At 30.9% G+C, this 16,948-nt stretch overlaps 1 pseudogene; it reads right to left on the reverse strand.

The window, feature by feature from the left end:
- Nucleotides 1-620: 620 nt before the first annotated feature.
- Nucleotides 621-16,058, reverse strand: LOC114385857 (annotated as a pseudogene).
- Between the last annotated feature and the right edge of the window lie 890 nt (nucleotides 16,059-16,948).

Here is a 16,948-nt window from a genome sequence, read left to right on the forward strand (position 1 = left end):
ATGTGCATCTCAATGGACCGGTTAGAAATTCTTTTATCAGATTTTTTTTCTTTTAAAAAGACAATTGTTATATACTTAAACTAGTATTCTACCGCATCCGCATGGGCGTCCTTTGTATATACACATGTATTGCTTTTAACTCAATTCATTGTCTTTTAAATTAGATGTGGAATCATATTTTTTATTTGGAAAAAATATATTATATACTAAGGAAATTCGCGATAAGAATAAGAGAGTTGTCGATAAATCATCCAAACCTAAAACATTATATACTAAGGTAGTAAAAGATAAGAATAAGAGGGTCGTTGATAATTGATCCAAATCAAAGACATTATACCATAACTTATATAACTTATAATCATTATATGTATGTCATTGTAAGTTAGACATGTGGCATTTTAGAAAAACCATTTTAGCAATGAAAAACTAAAAGAGATACAACGATAATAAACACAAAATGTTATAATAAGTGAAATTATAGTTGTAAAACAGAACATTAAACCCAAACTCAATAACTCTTAGTTAACTTTTGTCACTCCAATTACCTTTCCCATTGCAGCATCAAAGGTAAAGAGAATTTTGTCTCCCTTCTGTAGTTTGTTATATTTACAGTAACGCTTTCAACCTTTTCCAATCTTCATTGTGTTCTTGTGAAGTTGATGGATCAGACATTTGCATTCAGTAATAACTCCACCTAAGAATTCAAGAATGATTGAATCAGATTTAGCTTGCATTAAGAAATTCGCAACATGGAAGGGTAAGTTTTGGCAAAAATGAAATATAATTTTTCGGGTATGCAAAGAATTGAAATAATTGTATTCCAAATTAAAAGTGAAAATAAAATAAGTGAAAGACAAAAAATTTTACCATATGAATTGACTTCTTATTGCTTTGTACTTGCTCAAGGTTGCTTCAAATAAGATCTCTTCTTAGTTGGCTGCATCAGGTGACTAAGGTTTGGGAAACTGATCACATTCTCCACCCTCTTGAGGTTGAAGTCGTTTATTTTTTAAAATAATAATTAAGAACAATGAGTGAAAAGATATATAACAAAATAAAAGATTGAACCTCAACAGTTGTTCTATTATGAAAATGTAACCTAAAAAATTAATCATTGGTTGTCTCGTGTTTTGATTTCCTAACCTGCAAATTCAATTACCTAATTGAGTAAATCATTGCATTGATCAAATTCATAAAATCTTATCAGTAATTCTTTTAGTGGTAGTTCAAGATGAAAACTAAAATTAAATTTAATTAAATGAAATAGAATTGAAAGTTGGAGTAGGTGTTTAGAACAACTTACATTTCTAGAAGAGTGTGAAACTAATGAATAGGAGAAAACATCTCCAAAATCATCCATCATATTCCTCAAAGTAGAACTTGAGAATTGAAATAAGACTTAAGTCAAAGTAGAATATACACCTCAATATTAGTTTGAACTACTAAAAGTTGGAAGTCATAACTAAAGTTCTTTTCATGTGTGATATAATCAGAATTTTACCAATTAAAGATTATGGAACACTTTTTTGAAGACTACATTTGTCGTAGTATTCAATGGTCTTCCTTCCTTATCATGTATCAAGATCTTTAATCCTTGTTTACTCTTAACTCTTGAGATTGCTACATATAGTTGACCATGGCTAAAAACTAGTATAAGCAAGTAAAGTCCAACACATTCCAATGACTGACCCTGAGATTTGTTTATTGTCATGGCATATGATAGCATGATAGGAAACTGCCTCCTAATCAGTTTAAAAGGCCATGGTGACTGTTATGGAGACATACACATTCTAGGAATATATATTAGATTTCCATTTTTGTTTCCATCAATGATTTTTGCTTGGATGACATGGTTTGCTAATTTTGTCACAATCAGTCTTGTGCCATTACACAAACCTTCAGATTGATCTATATTTCTTAAAAGCATAATCAGACTTCTTACTTTAAGTGTAATTTTATGATTAGGAAGTCCAAATGTCCTAAGAGAGTTTAGAAATTCAGGAGTAAGTGCTTCCCATGCTTGGCTGTTTGTTGCACCTAATTTGTCTACCATATCTAAACTTAAATATTATTTTTCACCTCCTACATTTATTAGAAAAATGGACAGATTAATACATAATGTTTTATGTATGCAACACTTATTTCTAATTGAATTATGCATAAACCATAATAAATAAGTTAGTACCTGGCACTAATGATAGAACAAAAGCATTTATCTCATCAACAATATCAATTGTAGAAGCCAAAATAGCTTTACATTGTAAATACTCCTCATTATTGTATTGGTCCATTAGATTTGGGTAGGTGCTATTGACATTGCCATGTATAGGGTCATTAAAATCTGAGATGAGAAGCTCTTGTGGGATCTCTATTATAGCATAACCATCATTTGGTTCAGAAATTTTTCCATCTCCAATATCAAGTATCCATTGGGAAAAGCTGATGAGTTTACTTGCAGATAAGTTGTCCATACCAGACTGCAAATGTATGTTTTTTTTGTCAAAATCAACACCTCACAATGATCCCATATATATGATGCATTAATCGTTGAATGGACAATATCAGATTGGCTTCCTCTTGGAGCGACCAGTAAGATTTGACAAAAATCTCCACCGAAAACAATGACCTTTCATCCAAATATTGTAGATGATTCATTACCAAGTCTCATGATGTCTCTCAGGCTTTTATCCAGTGCTTCAAAGCAAAATTTATGGGCCATAGGTGTTTCATCCCATATAATCAACTTTGTCACTTTCAAAAGTTCAGCTAATTCACTACCTTGGTGAATATTGCAAATTGAGTCATCAAAAGTAGGAACATGAATCTTGAATTTAGAGTGTGTAGTTCGCCCTCCAGGTAACAACAATAATGTTATTCCACTTAAAGCCACTGCTAAAAAAATATGTAGTTGACTTCTTAATGTCGAAGTTAATGTTTTCCACATGAAGGTTTTTCTTGTACCACCATAGTTGTATAAAAAAAACATCCTACCTTCCTGTCTATCCACAGCTGTCATAATTCTATCAAATATATTTCTTTGCTCATCGGTAGAAGTAGTTAAATAAAATACATCATATTAGAGATGAAAAAACAGTACTTGAAATGAAAATTTTAATCAATACATCCTTCATTTGTACATTTAAAAGTTTTTTTTTACCTGTAAGAGATTTAAAGTAATTATTGAATTGAGATTTCAATTCAGTAACATCATAATCCAGTTCTGCATAAATCAGCCTATTTCCCAAATATGTTGTGACATAATGTTGTGGATAAGGTATCGATGGAAAGTCCTTTAGGCTTTTTCTATTTATTTTTTCCAGTAATTTCTCAATCTCAATCAAAGTTAAATTTTGTAACTCTTGATCATTAAACTACAAATCTATACATATAACACATTATAATAAGTAATCAAATACAAATAGTAAAACATGACTCGTATTTGTCAATACTTGATTTAGTATTTACCTTGAATATTTGACATTCTTCTTTGCTGAAATAAAATCTCATCTGAAATCCTATCATACTTTTATCCAGGCATCTTCGGGTTTATTAATGCCATTTGATAGCAGCATGGTCACAAGCAGTTTCCTCAAAAAGTGACTTGAACCCCAATGGTAAGCTTCTCTAATTGCCTCAATGTATTCCTTATCATCTCCAATGAAACCCATAGCAAAACATGCTTCCTTGAAAGTTGAATATTCAATGTTTCCCATAGTCTTAAATTGCTTCATAACTACATGGTCCTTTTGCAATAGTTAAGATTAATCTAAGAAAATATAACTCGCTTGTGCTTGGAGGAACCCTCATCAACCTTCCAATTGTATAACCTGACTTGCGTGGTTTCCAAGTTCTTCTAGTTTTCACATAGACAAACTTGGACACAAACTGAGTATAGGTTAGATTCTTTGCCTCTAGATATTTTCTATTTGCATCCATCCAGGAGGTGAACATCGGTTCGGTAACACTTGGGTTTAAAAGAACATCACCAATCACTATGTTATATTTAAAATAGACTACTTGTTCTCCAGGTAAGTGAAAGAATAACCTTTCAACAGTTGGTTTCCTGCTATGAATAGGAAAACAAAAAATTATCCAACAAGCTTCTGTTGGTGACATATATCTACAATCCAGACATTGCTTAATTTCATCAATTACCCCACCAAAACATGATACTTGGTGCTCAGTTGGAACGATGGTTGTTGTAATCATATCATAACCCTTGTTGATGTACTTGAATAAGTACTTAATTGAGGTACTCTAGTTACACCATTCCATGTTAATATGTGCTTGGAACTTTAATAATAGCATGGGATTGTAAGGGGGACAACGGTATGATTGTCAACTATTACATCTTTTTTCAAAACAGCATGACCATTGTCTCTTCGCCTGTAGGCCGAATAACCATCTTGATCAACAATGATTGAATTCTAGAACTTCTTAAGATAATACCTAGAACACTTTCCACCTTTCATGCATGGTGATGATTTGTTGGATGAACCACAGGGCCAAAAATCATGTGAGCTTTCACTAAATTGTATAACTTAGGTTCATCTTGTTCACTTGGAATTTCAGATGAAATGATTCAGTCTATATCTTCAACAGTTAGGTATTTGCTTTATGGATGTAGGAAGATAAGCAAGTGAGCATGTGGTAACCCTCGCTTTTGGAATTCAATTATGTACATATATGTAAACAAAACAAAATTAAACATATTTCAGTAACTTATAATTCTATTATTAAAAGGTCAATGAATAAGTCTTAATTTGTATTGAAAAAGAAAATGTGACATACATGCAACCACTTTTCCCAAAGTATGTTTCTTTGTCAAGTCTGCCAAAAGTTCTTCAAATTTGATTCTGAATACTCTTGACACTATATCAGGCTGGTCAGGTGCTTTCAAATCCATAGACTTCAACAACCTTTCAATTTCTGGCTAGTAGGGATTACATGTAAAAGTAACAAACAAAACTAGAAACCCAACATGGCTACATATAATCATTCCATCAAAATAAAGTTGATCCATGTAGCGTCGACCTCCTATGAATGGAAGTAAAATCACTCTTTTTCCTCTACTTGAACCTTTAGTTTGGACACCTTGTTGTGATTCAGTCAAGTTACAATATTTGTCAACTCTTAGTTTTGCTTGATTCCTTCTAATGAAATTAAGTCTCTCTGCCTCTAGTATTGTATAACCATCTACCAGGAACTGCTAAAAAAGTCTCCTAGACTGAAGCAGAGTTTGTGGCTCATTTGCTCGAGTTTGGATTCTAAAACACAACCACTCCTTGATTGTAAGTTGAATCCTTTTTTGAGAAGTATGTGTTGATCGGTGAAAAACATCGTGTCTATAACCATCTTCACCATAAGGAAACAAAAGAGGGTATTGAAAACATAAATAGCTAGTATGCAATTCATCAATTCGTTGAAGTTTGCACTCTATGTCTTCATAATAATATCTCTCTTTGAATCTGTATCAACATCCCTAACAATTAGGGCAGCAACTTCAGATACAGATGATGTGTTATATATTCTACCATCTTTATTTCTGTTAGAAATTAGCACCAGTTTTCAGATCATGAACAGGTTCAGTTTTTAGCCTTCCTTTTTCCATTCTAAAGGACTTTGCATGTACATTATATTCATCCAGCATGGCTGATAACTTAGACACAATTTTAGCATCTATGTTCTTTTGGCTCCTACATTAATTAAAGTACCATTAAGGCATTGCTAGTATAGTATCTGACACTAAGATAATAGAATAAACTACATTAAAATTTTAATTATTGTTATCATAAGGTTTATATATACCTGATTGATTGAATCCAATTATGTATCTCATTTTTTGTATCATAAATGTAAAGTTGTGCAAACTTAGGCGCATGGCCAGGAAGAGATAACAAATTTCCTATTCGGTGACATGATTGACCTTGTATCCTTATGGTTGGTGGGCCTGCACCATTGTTAATAGATCTATCAAGCTTAGCCCTCGGTGATGTAAATGCAAACATCATATTATATCCTAATATGTTGTTGATAATTTTTGTTGTCATTAGCATTGTTATCAAATAGAAGATGTTGGAGCAGAGGAGGTAGATCTTTCAAAATAGGGAGTTGAACATTGTCATCACCACAACAAAAATAAAATTTAGGGATTGTAGTGTGTTTATGTTTTTGTGTTCTTTCTTAACACCACATATAAGCTTGGCAATGTTTACATTGGATTATTGGATCCCCAATATCAAAATATCCTACAATGAATAAAATTGATATTAGATCTTGAGACTCAAGTTAAATTGATAACCAATATAAAATATACAAAACCTTCTAGTAGGTCATCAACAAAACTGTTGTGGGATTGGTAAATAAGTCATTTTCCTCAAAATTGAAATTAATTTCAGAAATTAAGTCTGCATTATGAAGAAAAAAAATTGTTTGTACCTTGTATCTGTTCCAATTGAGGAGAAGATCTGATATATTCTGCATTATTATTTGCATCAAGATCAGTGTTTTCATCTAAAAAATTGGTATTTGTTGTTCCTTTAGAATATCACAGTGTTGATGTTGAACAATTCAAATTTGATAAATCTTCCACTGGATTGTAGGTTTTCTCAGTGTAATCAGTAGTGGAGTTATTCACATTAGAAGCATCAAACCTTGATATTAAATTGACCCCTACCAAGTGCATCGCAGTTGTGCATTGATGACTTTGAAAATAATTATAAGTGTGACTTGGTTGAGTACACACTTGATTAATATGATTATTAATCTTAGACTAATGGCTGATTATGTTTGGTGTTATATCACCTAATTGTGTCCTTCTTCTAGAATGTGTCTCAGAACATAACTTTTTACCTTTTTCTCCAATTGAAGGTTTACAAACATGTTTGTCACGTAATATAATCTTCCTTTTCAATCGTGCTTTAGCTGCATCATTGTTCCTGGAATTATTCTCTTTATCCATTATCCTGGACAATAAAAGCTATTAGTTCACTTGGTTCAGTTTATTTTCACATATGTTCAATCTTAATTCTAAAATGCAGGTTCCTAGTCTTATAAACAATGAAAAATAATAAGAATATAAATCGAAAGAATGAAATAAAAAAAAAGTTCAAAAGTTAGTATTAAGTATATCATTTGCCACTAAACTGAGCATTATAATACCGTGTGACATTTTGTTAAACCTAAATAAAAAGAAATATTTAAATGTTTCAGGAAACATCAACCAAAATAAGAACAAAAAATGGCCCAAAAAATGAAACACAACAAATCAGCAAGCTAGTGCGTTTCATCATAGAAAAGAAAAACTTTTATAGGAAAAAGGATTTTTGTTGTTAAACAAAAAAATATATATAACCAAACTGGTGTATAAACACCCAAAATCATAAGCAAGCAAAGAAAAAAACATCTATACAAACCATTGACTGTTTTAGGTAAAAATAAATTTCATGTTTGAAACTAACCGGTGTGAAGTCTGAAAGAAACTATTGTGAAGAAGCTTTTCGGGTCCTTCAAGCTTGATAAGATCATGTTCAAACGAAACACAGAAATGCAACATAGTCAAGCCTTATACCAAAAAATGAATAATATACAAAAATTGAAACTAAAAATTTAAACCAAAAAAGACCTTGATTCTATTAGAAACATTTTGTCAAACACCTCATAAGCAAAAAAAATTTCAACAATTAAACTAAGCAAAAATAAGACTAATTTTAGGTAAAAATAAATTTCATGTTTGAAACAAACCAGTGTGAAGTCTGAAAGAAACTATTGTGAAGAAGCTTCTCGGGTCCTTCAAGCTTAATAAGATCCTGTTCAAACGAAACACAGAAATACAACCTAGTCAAGCCTTATAAAAAAAATGAACAATATACAAAAATTGAAACTAAAAAATTAAACCAAAAAAGACCTTGATTCTATTATAAACATTTTGTCAAACACCTCATAAGCATAACAAATTTCAACAATTAAAATAAGCAAAAACAAGACTAATTTTAGGCAAAAATAAATTTCATGTTTGAAACGTACCGGTGTGAAATATGAAAGAAACTATTGTGAAAAAGCTTCTCGGGTCCTTCAAGCTTAAGACTAATGAAATTAGAACTAAATATTAAGCATAGATGAGTTACTTGAGAATATTCTAGATACATAAAGAAACAAATAAAACAACAATAAGCACAAGTATTATTCCATTAACTACAAACATATCTTCACATATGCAAAGTTATTTTCATGAAATTCAAAGCCTATATACCTTAAACGACAGGATTTCCCGCTACAAAATTTTCACGTTCCTTGAATTCAATGCAAACACCAAGTGAAACAAAAACACCTCAATCCCCAAATTTGTCAGCCAAAAATAGATGAAACTGAAACAGGTATTTGTTTTCAAAACAACATAACCACGAACGCCAGAAGAAAAAAAATAGAAGGAAAAAAACAAGTATTTCTCACACCAATTTCAACCGCAACAACATTCGGTCAAGTAAAAGATCTTTGCACGTTCGAAAGAAGAGATTAGAGGGCTCTCGAAAGACAATATTTTGATAAAGAATTTTGAATTTTAAACAATTATTAGTAGAAGAAGAAGGAGCTGAAAAGAAGAAGTTGAAAAGACCAAAAAAACCCAAAAATTTAACACGAGTCAGTCAACCAAAAAAGGGTAGAAATGGGTTTTCAACAGCCTAAAAAATGTATAGATAGAAAGTAGATATGATCTTGTTCCTTGAAAATTAGAAAATAAGGTTATTTTGATTTTAGTTCTTTAAAAGAAATTCTTTTGATTTTTTCCCTATAAAATTTAATATTTAACAGAGACGTTGGCAGTCTAATGACATGTCATATTAAAAAAGTCTTATAGAACAATTAGACATTTTAATAAATTATTTTTTAATTTTTTTATCTGTTTAAAATAATTGATGATATCATACTAATTGATGAGGGATTTAAAAAATATTTAATCTTTTTTTTTAACTTTTTTATGTTTCTCAATTCTAAAATTTGTCACCTTAATTAAAAAATGTCAAATATTTTATCTTTTATTTTATAAATTAATGGTATTTTATAAGCGTTATGTTACTATATGTCTAATATTTATAGTTGTCATTCTTTTGCTTGCTAGCAGCAAACTATTTACTATAACTTCCATTTTATCAAGGCTTATTGCCCTTTTTGACCACACATCCAATCGCAAATAACTAAGTATACGTTCATACATAGAATCTAAGATTAGAGCATTAATTCAATCTTAAATGCTTCACATAACTAGCATATGTTTGTTACCTTTGATTCATTAGACACAGATGCAATATTTCTGTCTATTGACATATAAGATGCAATTTTTTACACTTAGTATTTATTTACATCAAATCAAAATTATTAAGAGTTATGATTTGTCTTATGACTTAACAAGACGAGTCTAGGATATCTCTAGACAAATGGGAGTCAAGGATTAATATCTTGAAATACTAAGATTTATTTAAAAGGTTAACTTCTTGCAAGATATATTTGTTTTCATATGCACGGACCTGAGATCAAACTCCTAACCACAAGCTTATGAGACAAAGTCATTAATCAACCAAGTTTATTAATATTTGTTTGAACGGGATGATCCACTCATCCCTTAGTTTTGATGAAAACAAATATATAAATTTATGATTAATAATAGTTTAAATATAAGTGAACAAGACCTATTAGTTGAAGCAAACGTCGCAAGGTCTTTCTATTCTTAGCGAGCTTCATGATCGTCCACTCTCATTCACAGGAACATGTTTCCATCCTAAATCATATCCAACATCCAATGGACCTCAAACACTCAAAGACGAATCTGTTATGTTATTAAGTGTGATACACTTATTCTTTTTCGAAAAGAAGAATTCATTACAAATAGAATATTTTGTGGAACAATATTATCTTTCCTTTTATAAATGGCTAACATTTGAATTTAGAATAAAGAATAAATTTGGAAAGAATAGATTCAAAATCATTATCACTGAGGAGAACACGTTGCACATGCCAATGAGCATTCTAGTCTCATCTCTCTCCAACTAGAATTAGAGGATCAAGATTAACAATAGTCCCATAATGATTAGATCATCCTTATCCTATAAAAGATGCATCAAAGCTTCGGTTGTGAGTGATGAACAACACTCACACATTGAGAAAAAGCAAGAAGGAAATCAAGAGAAATACTATAGAGTGAAACAAAGTGCTAAAATAGCTTATTATTTGCTTAAAAAGTTTTTGTATTGATTTATATTTCATTCTAAGCACATTCTGTTAGTAATAGAATTTGTGATTCTTCAAATTGTTTGTTTGTGAAAGCCAGGAGGCTTAGTGACAAAATAATACTTAGATGTTTCTTAAATTTAGAGAGAGTTTAAGAATTATGTCAGTAGTAACTTAGAGAATACTTGTAAAGCTAACAGTGGCAAGTCAAAATTCTTATTGTAATCAATTCTTAATAAGTTTCTCCCTTTACTATTTTGTAAAAGAGAACTAGACATAATTTAGATTAAATGAACCAGTATAAACCAAGTTTTTCTACTACTCTCATTGAGCTTGTTTAAGTATTCTTTAGAGTTTATTATAGACACAACGCTTTTTATATTTAATTGATTTTCAAGTCATTGTTTTATCAATTACTGGACAACAAGCTGCAAGTCCTTTATTACTAGATGATAATATTAAGAACTTGTTTTATTGCAAAATCATTTCTATTGAAAAAAATAATATAAGTTTATCTAACACATTATTCAACCCCTTTCTAATGTGATTTATTGTATTTTCATATTTAGATTAAAAACATGAGTTTAATTTTCATTTATGGTACAATGTCTCAATCAATTAGATCTTATACTACATATAAAAAAAAACTTATGCAATATACAACATAAATATTTATATTATATGATTAAAATTTATAATAAATCAACATTTTTAAATATATAAATTATATTATAATTAAAATTTGTAATAAATAAATATTTTTAAACAAAAAGTTATATTTCATATTTAAGATAAATAATTTATATTTTGATATAAAGTTATTTTTAACTATTGATAATTTTTTAAAAATATTAAAATTTAATTTATAAATAAAAATGAATGGATATATTCAAAAACAAGAGGTTTAACAAAATCTTTAAAAATACTCTCGTTAAAAAATAATTCTTAAAAAATGGTTTCACTCGATATTGTTATTCTAATTTATATAAAGAGGAGATATGACATTTAAAGTAACTAGTATTTTAGCATGTATAATACAAATGATTAATGTTTCTTTTATATAAATAAACTTATAATAAATAAATATTTTTAATATATAAAATATATTATAAATAAAATTCATAATAAATAAATAATTTTAAATATATAAATTATATTTTAGAATTACAGTAAACAATTTATATTATGATACCAAAGTTATTTTTTAATAATTGATAATTTATTTTTAAAAATATTGAAATTTAATTTAGAAATAAAGGTGAAAAGGATAAATTGAAAGAGATAACATGTTATGAAAAATCTTTAAAAACAGTCTCATCAAAGAAAAACTCCCAAAAATTCTCTCATTGAAAATTGACTCCTAAAGTTATTCTCATTCAATATAGTTATTCTAAATTTTTTATTTAGAGAGAGGGGGATTATTCACTAGATTTAAGAGTATATGCAATCCAATAAACTCATTTTGAGGTTCTTAAATCATATTTACATATCACCCATATCTACTTTTTATAAGTTAAGAACCTTGTCTCTCCAATCTGGAAATTCTGCAAATTTTATTAAATTGGTTTCACAAATAATTACACATCATTACATTTTATCACCTTTTCACAAAAGTACAAACATTAGGTTCCCCAATTTTTAAAGATCCGGTTCTTATATAAAAACCTATTCCAATTTTGGATTATGCTCTAACATTGATTTGTTAGACTATAATTTTTAACATGTGATGTTACAAATTACAAAATAAAACACAAGTCATTAATAAAATGAGAAAAAACAAAAATCAAATTATACCTCCAGCCATTGTCATGAAAGAGTTGTCTTGTTTTAGTTTTTCTAAGCTCTCACTTTCTCTCTAGATGGTGTATTAGATGAATTAGAAGAGGTGAGCTCAGGGACCAAATACATGTGTTATATATAGGGATTCTACCACAAAGAATGCATTTTGTGGCCATTACCACTCTTTAGTGGTCATTATCACCCATTAGTAGCCATTCAATTTGACTACTCAATTCCAAAACTGATGGAGCTTTTCATTTTCCAAAATGTTCAAACCAAAATTATTACATTCTCTCACTTGGCCCAAACGTTTTGACTCAATGATTAAGTCAATGTTCAATTTTCTCAAGAAACGAATATATGAATCATAGTGATAGTTTTTCTTATAATGAGTAATATCATCCATGTATTACAATATACTCAATTTCCCAAGCAGTATACTTAAGGTGGTAATAAAACTTAATGAATAAACCCAATGTTTATTCTTGGTCCAAAACATATTTTTTCTCAAATAAATCAATGTGCATCTAAATATGAGAAAATATCTTAATATAAAAGTTTCAATTTTAACATGTATGTATACAATCATAAAGTGGAACCAAGTCTCATTCTTTCTACATGATCCTTAAGTTTAAATGGTGGCATACCATTAGTTAAAGGATCATCGATCATCAACTCAGTGCTTATATGCTTAATGACCACTTTCTTATCTTTTACTCTTTCTCTAATGGCTACGTACTTAATGTCGATGTGTTTACTTCTACTTCCACTTTTGTTATTCTTAGCCATAAAGACAACAACTGAGTTATCGCAGAAAATTCTCAAAGGTCTTGAAATAGTATCAACTATCTTCAGCCCAGAAATGAAACTCTTAAGCTATACACCATGTGATGTAGCCTCAAAACAAAAGAGAAACTTAGCTTCCATGGTAGAAGTAGCAGTTAGAGTCTGCTTAACACTCCTCCATGAAATAGCTCCACCAGCCATCATGAAAATGTACCTAGATGTTGATTTGCGAGAGTCAACACAACCAGCAAAGTCTGAGTCTAAATAACCAATCACATCTAGATTGTTTGTTTGTCTATACATAAGCATGTAATCTTTGATCCCCTTAAAGTACCTCATCACTTTCTTAGCAGTTCTCCAATGGTCAATACCTGGATTACTTTGATATCTTCCTAACATTCCAACTGCAAAAGCAATGTCAGGCCTTGTGCACACTTGAGCATACATGAGGCTTCCAACAACTGAAGCATAAGGAATGTTTGTCATTTGCTCCCTCTCAAAGTCATTCTTTGGGCATTGGTTCAAATTAAACCTATCATCTTTCACAATGGGAGCAACACTTGGTGAACAATCTTTCATCTGAAATCTCTCTAGAATTTTGTTAATATAGATTTCTTATGATAGACCCAAAATACCTCGAGGTCTATCTCTATGAATCTTAATGCTGATGACATAAGATGGAGAGAAATTGTTTCACCTCATGTAGCAAACCCCGATCATTGGCTGCAAGTAAAATATCATCTACATAAAACAAGAAAACATATTTTACTCCCACTGACCTTGTGGTATATGTAGTGATCCATGGGGTTTTCATCAAAACCAAATGAAAAAATCATCCCATAAAACTTAAGGTACCACTAACGGGAGACTTGTTTTAAACTATACATAGATTTATTAAGCTTGCAAACCAAATGCTCACCACTACTAGAGGAGAAGCCTTCAGGTTTTTTCATATAAACCTCCTCCTCTGAATCACCATTAAGAAAAGTTGTTTTCACATCCATTTGTTGCAACTCAAGGTCAAAATGAGCAACTAATGCCAAGATAATACGAAGAGAATCTTTCTTAGATACAGGAGAAAAAGTCTTTATGTAGTCGATTTCTTCTTTTTGAGTAAATCCCTTAGCAACAAGTCTTGCCTTGTATCTCTCAATGTTGCCTAACGAATCCCTTTTGGTCTTAAAAACCCATTTACAGCCAATGGCCTTTGCCTCATTAGGCAACTCTACAAGGTCCCAAACTCTGTTACTCTGCATGAAATTCATTTCATCCTTCATGGCATCATACCATAAATTTGACTCTTTACAATTCATGGCTTGATCAAAAGTTTCGGGATTATTTTCAGCTTCAATATTATAGTCAGATTCTTGCAAATATACAATATAATCACTAGGAATAGATGATTTTCTTAATCTAGTAGACCTCCTTAATACTGCATCAACATTTTCTTGGGGATCATGTTGTTCAACTGATTGTTCATCATTTTCAGGAATTTGATGATCAACTTGATTTACTGGATTATCAGCAATAGGTTGTGGAATGCCAATCATGCGTTGTTCATCATCCCTTTGAACTTGAGGGGTATGAATAACAACCAATGTTTTACTTGATATGGAAGGTTGAGAGTTGAGACTCTATATAATCAATTTCAGAACCTAAGTCCCTCAATTGATCACTCCCATTGATTAAGTCATTTTCAAGAAACTTGGCATTTCTTGATTCCACAATCCTAGTAATATGATATGGACAATAAAACCTATAACCTTTAGACCTTTCGGCATATCCAATGAAATACCCACTAATAGTCCTCGGGTCAAGTTTCTTCTCTTGAGGGTTATATATTCTCACCTCAGACGGATAATCCCAAACGCGCATATGTTTCAAACTCGGTTTCCAACCTTTAAACAACTCAAAAGGTGTCTTTGGGACAACCTTGGTTGGAACACGATTTAATATATACATTGTCGTCTTTAGTGCTTCATCCTACAAGGATTTAGGAAGATTGGAGTTGCTAAGCATACTCTGTACCATGTCCAATAATGTTCGATTCCTTTTTTCTACTACACCATTATTATTTGTAGAACCAGGCATAGTGTATTGGGCAACAATCCCATGCTCTTGAAGAAAATTTGCAAAAGGACCAGGTACTTGTCCATTCTCAGTATATCTACCATAGTATTCTCCACCTCTATCTGGTCTCACTATTTTTATTTGTTTGTCTCATTGGTTCTCAACTTCAGCCTTAAAGACTTTGAAGGCAATGCTTCATTTTTGTTATAAAGAAAATAAATATTCATATATCGTGAATAATCATCTATAAAGGTGATAAAATATTTCTGACCACATGCGTCCATATCTGGACAACAAATATTAATATGAATTATTTCTAATATGCTTAAACTCCTGTTAGCACATTTCTTAGACATGTTGGTCTGCTTACCCTTAATGCAGTCCACATAAGTCTTAAAGTCAACAAAATCTAGAGTATTGAGTATCCCATCTTTCACTAACCTTTTAATCCTCTCAATGGAGATATGCCCTAATCTCCGGTGCCATAACATAGAGGAATTCTCATTAATATTATACCTTTTAATACCAGTTTGAACATGCATTGAACTATAAGTGGCATAATTTTGTAAACCAAGAAGATAAAGACCATCAGACAAGATACCATTCCCAACACATTCAGAATTATAAAATAACTCAAATGATGTGTCTTTAAAATTAAGGGAATATCCAAAAGGTACAAGTCTAGAAACAGAAATCAAGTTTCGAGAAAAACTTGGTACATACAATGTCCTTTCTAATTTTAAAATAAAGTCACTACTTAAAGTTAAAATGCAAGTTCCAATGGCCTCCACAGGTGAGCCTAGCTTATTGCCTGATAAAATGTTTTGCTCACTTCCCACTGATTTCCTTAGGTTTTGCATACCCTGTAAAGAATTTGCAATATGGATAATAGATCCAGAATTAATCCACCAGATGTTAATATTAACACTAACCATATTAGATTCATAACATACTAATGAGATTGATTTACCTTTCTTCTCAAACCATTTATGGAATTCGGGGCAATTCTTCTTCATGTGTCCCTTCTTCTTGCAAACGAAACACTTTGCCACCTTCTTAATATCAGCTTGAGGTGGTATTTTACCATTCTCCTTCTGATTAGCTTGAGACTTAGTTATTTTGTTCTTCCCACAAGCAGTTGTCAGCAATGCACTCTCACCCATCTCCATTACAAGTCTTTCTTCTTCCTGAACAGACATGGTCATTAATTCATTGATAGACCATTTGTCCTTATGTGTGTTGTAGGAAATCTTAAACGGCCCATATTTATGCGGAAGGGTGCTCAAAATGAAGTGCACCAGGAAGTACTAAGACATATCAAACTCCATTTTCTTAAGTTGAGCTGAAATATCTCGCATTTTCATTATGTACTCACGCACACCTTTCACACTAGTGAGCTGAAAAGAGGAGAACTTCATGATCAAGGTGTTCGCTAAAGTCTTATCTAAAGTGATGAACTTGTCATCAATGGCCTTAAGCAAGTCTTTGACCTTTTCATGCTGGTCAATAGAACCACGTATCTCAGCCAAGATTTTGGTCTTAATGAATATCACGCTGAGCCGGTTGGATTACTCTCACCGCTCATATGGCACAACGTCAGCTGGGCTACTTTCATTAGTGATTGCAGGTGGTTCGTCTTTCCTTATAGCATAGTCTATGTCTATCCACTCAAATTACAGAAGAATTCTCTCTTTCCATATCTTATAGTTATCTCCTTTGAGTTCGAGAACATCACATTGAGTATCAGAAAAACTAACAGTTTGAGAAGCTGCAAAATTCAAAGGCTTATGTCAAAATTCGAGACATACTAATCTTAATTGTATCTTTTACCAATGTAAACATACCAGAAAATTGAATATTGTGACATAAAAATTTCTTGTGGGCTAAATTTTTAATTCAATAAGAAACAATTAAACCTTATGATAGAATAATCAAATTACATACTCAAATTCATGTTTTACGGTACAACATGAAAATAATTTAATTTCTATCACAAATACTTAACTTAATGATAAAATCAACAAATTATACGTACCTCATGATATCTGTGGGAAAACCATAAAAAATAATATGTCATTTTTTCTCAATT

Source organism: Glycine soja, chromosome 15, assembly GCF_004193775.1.
Source record: "Glycine soja cultivar W05 chromosome 15, ASM419377v2, whole genome shotgun sequence".
NCBI lineage: Eukaryota > Viridiplantae > Streptophyta > Magnoliopsida > Fabales > Fabaceae > Glycine > Glycine soja.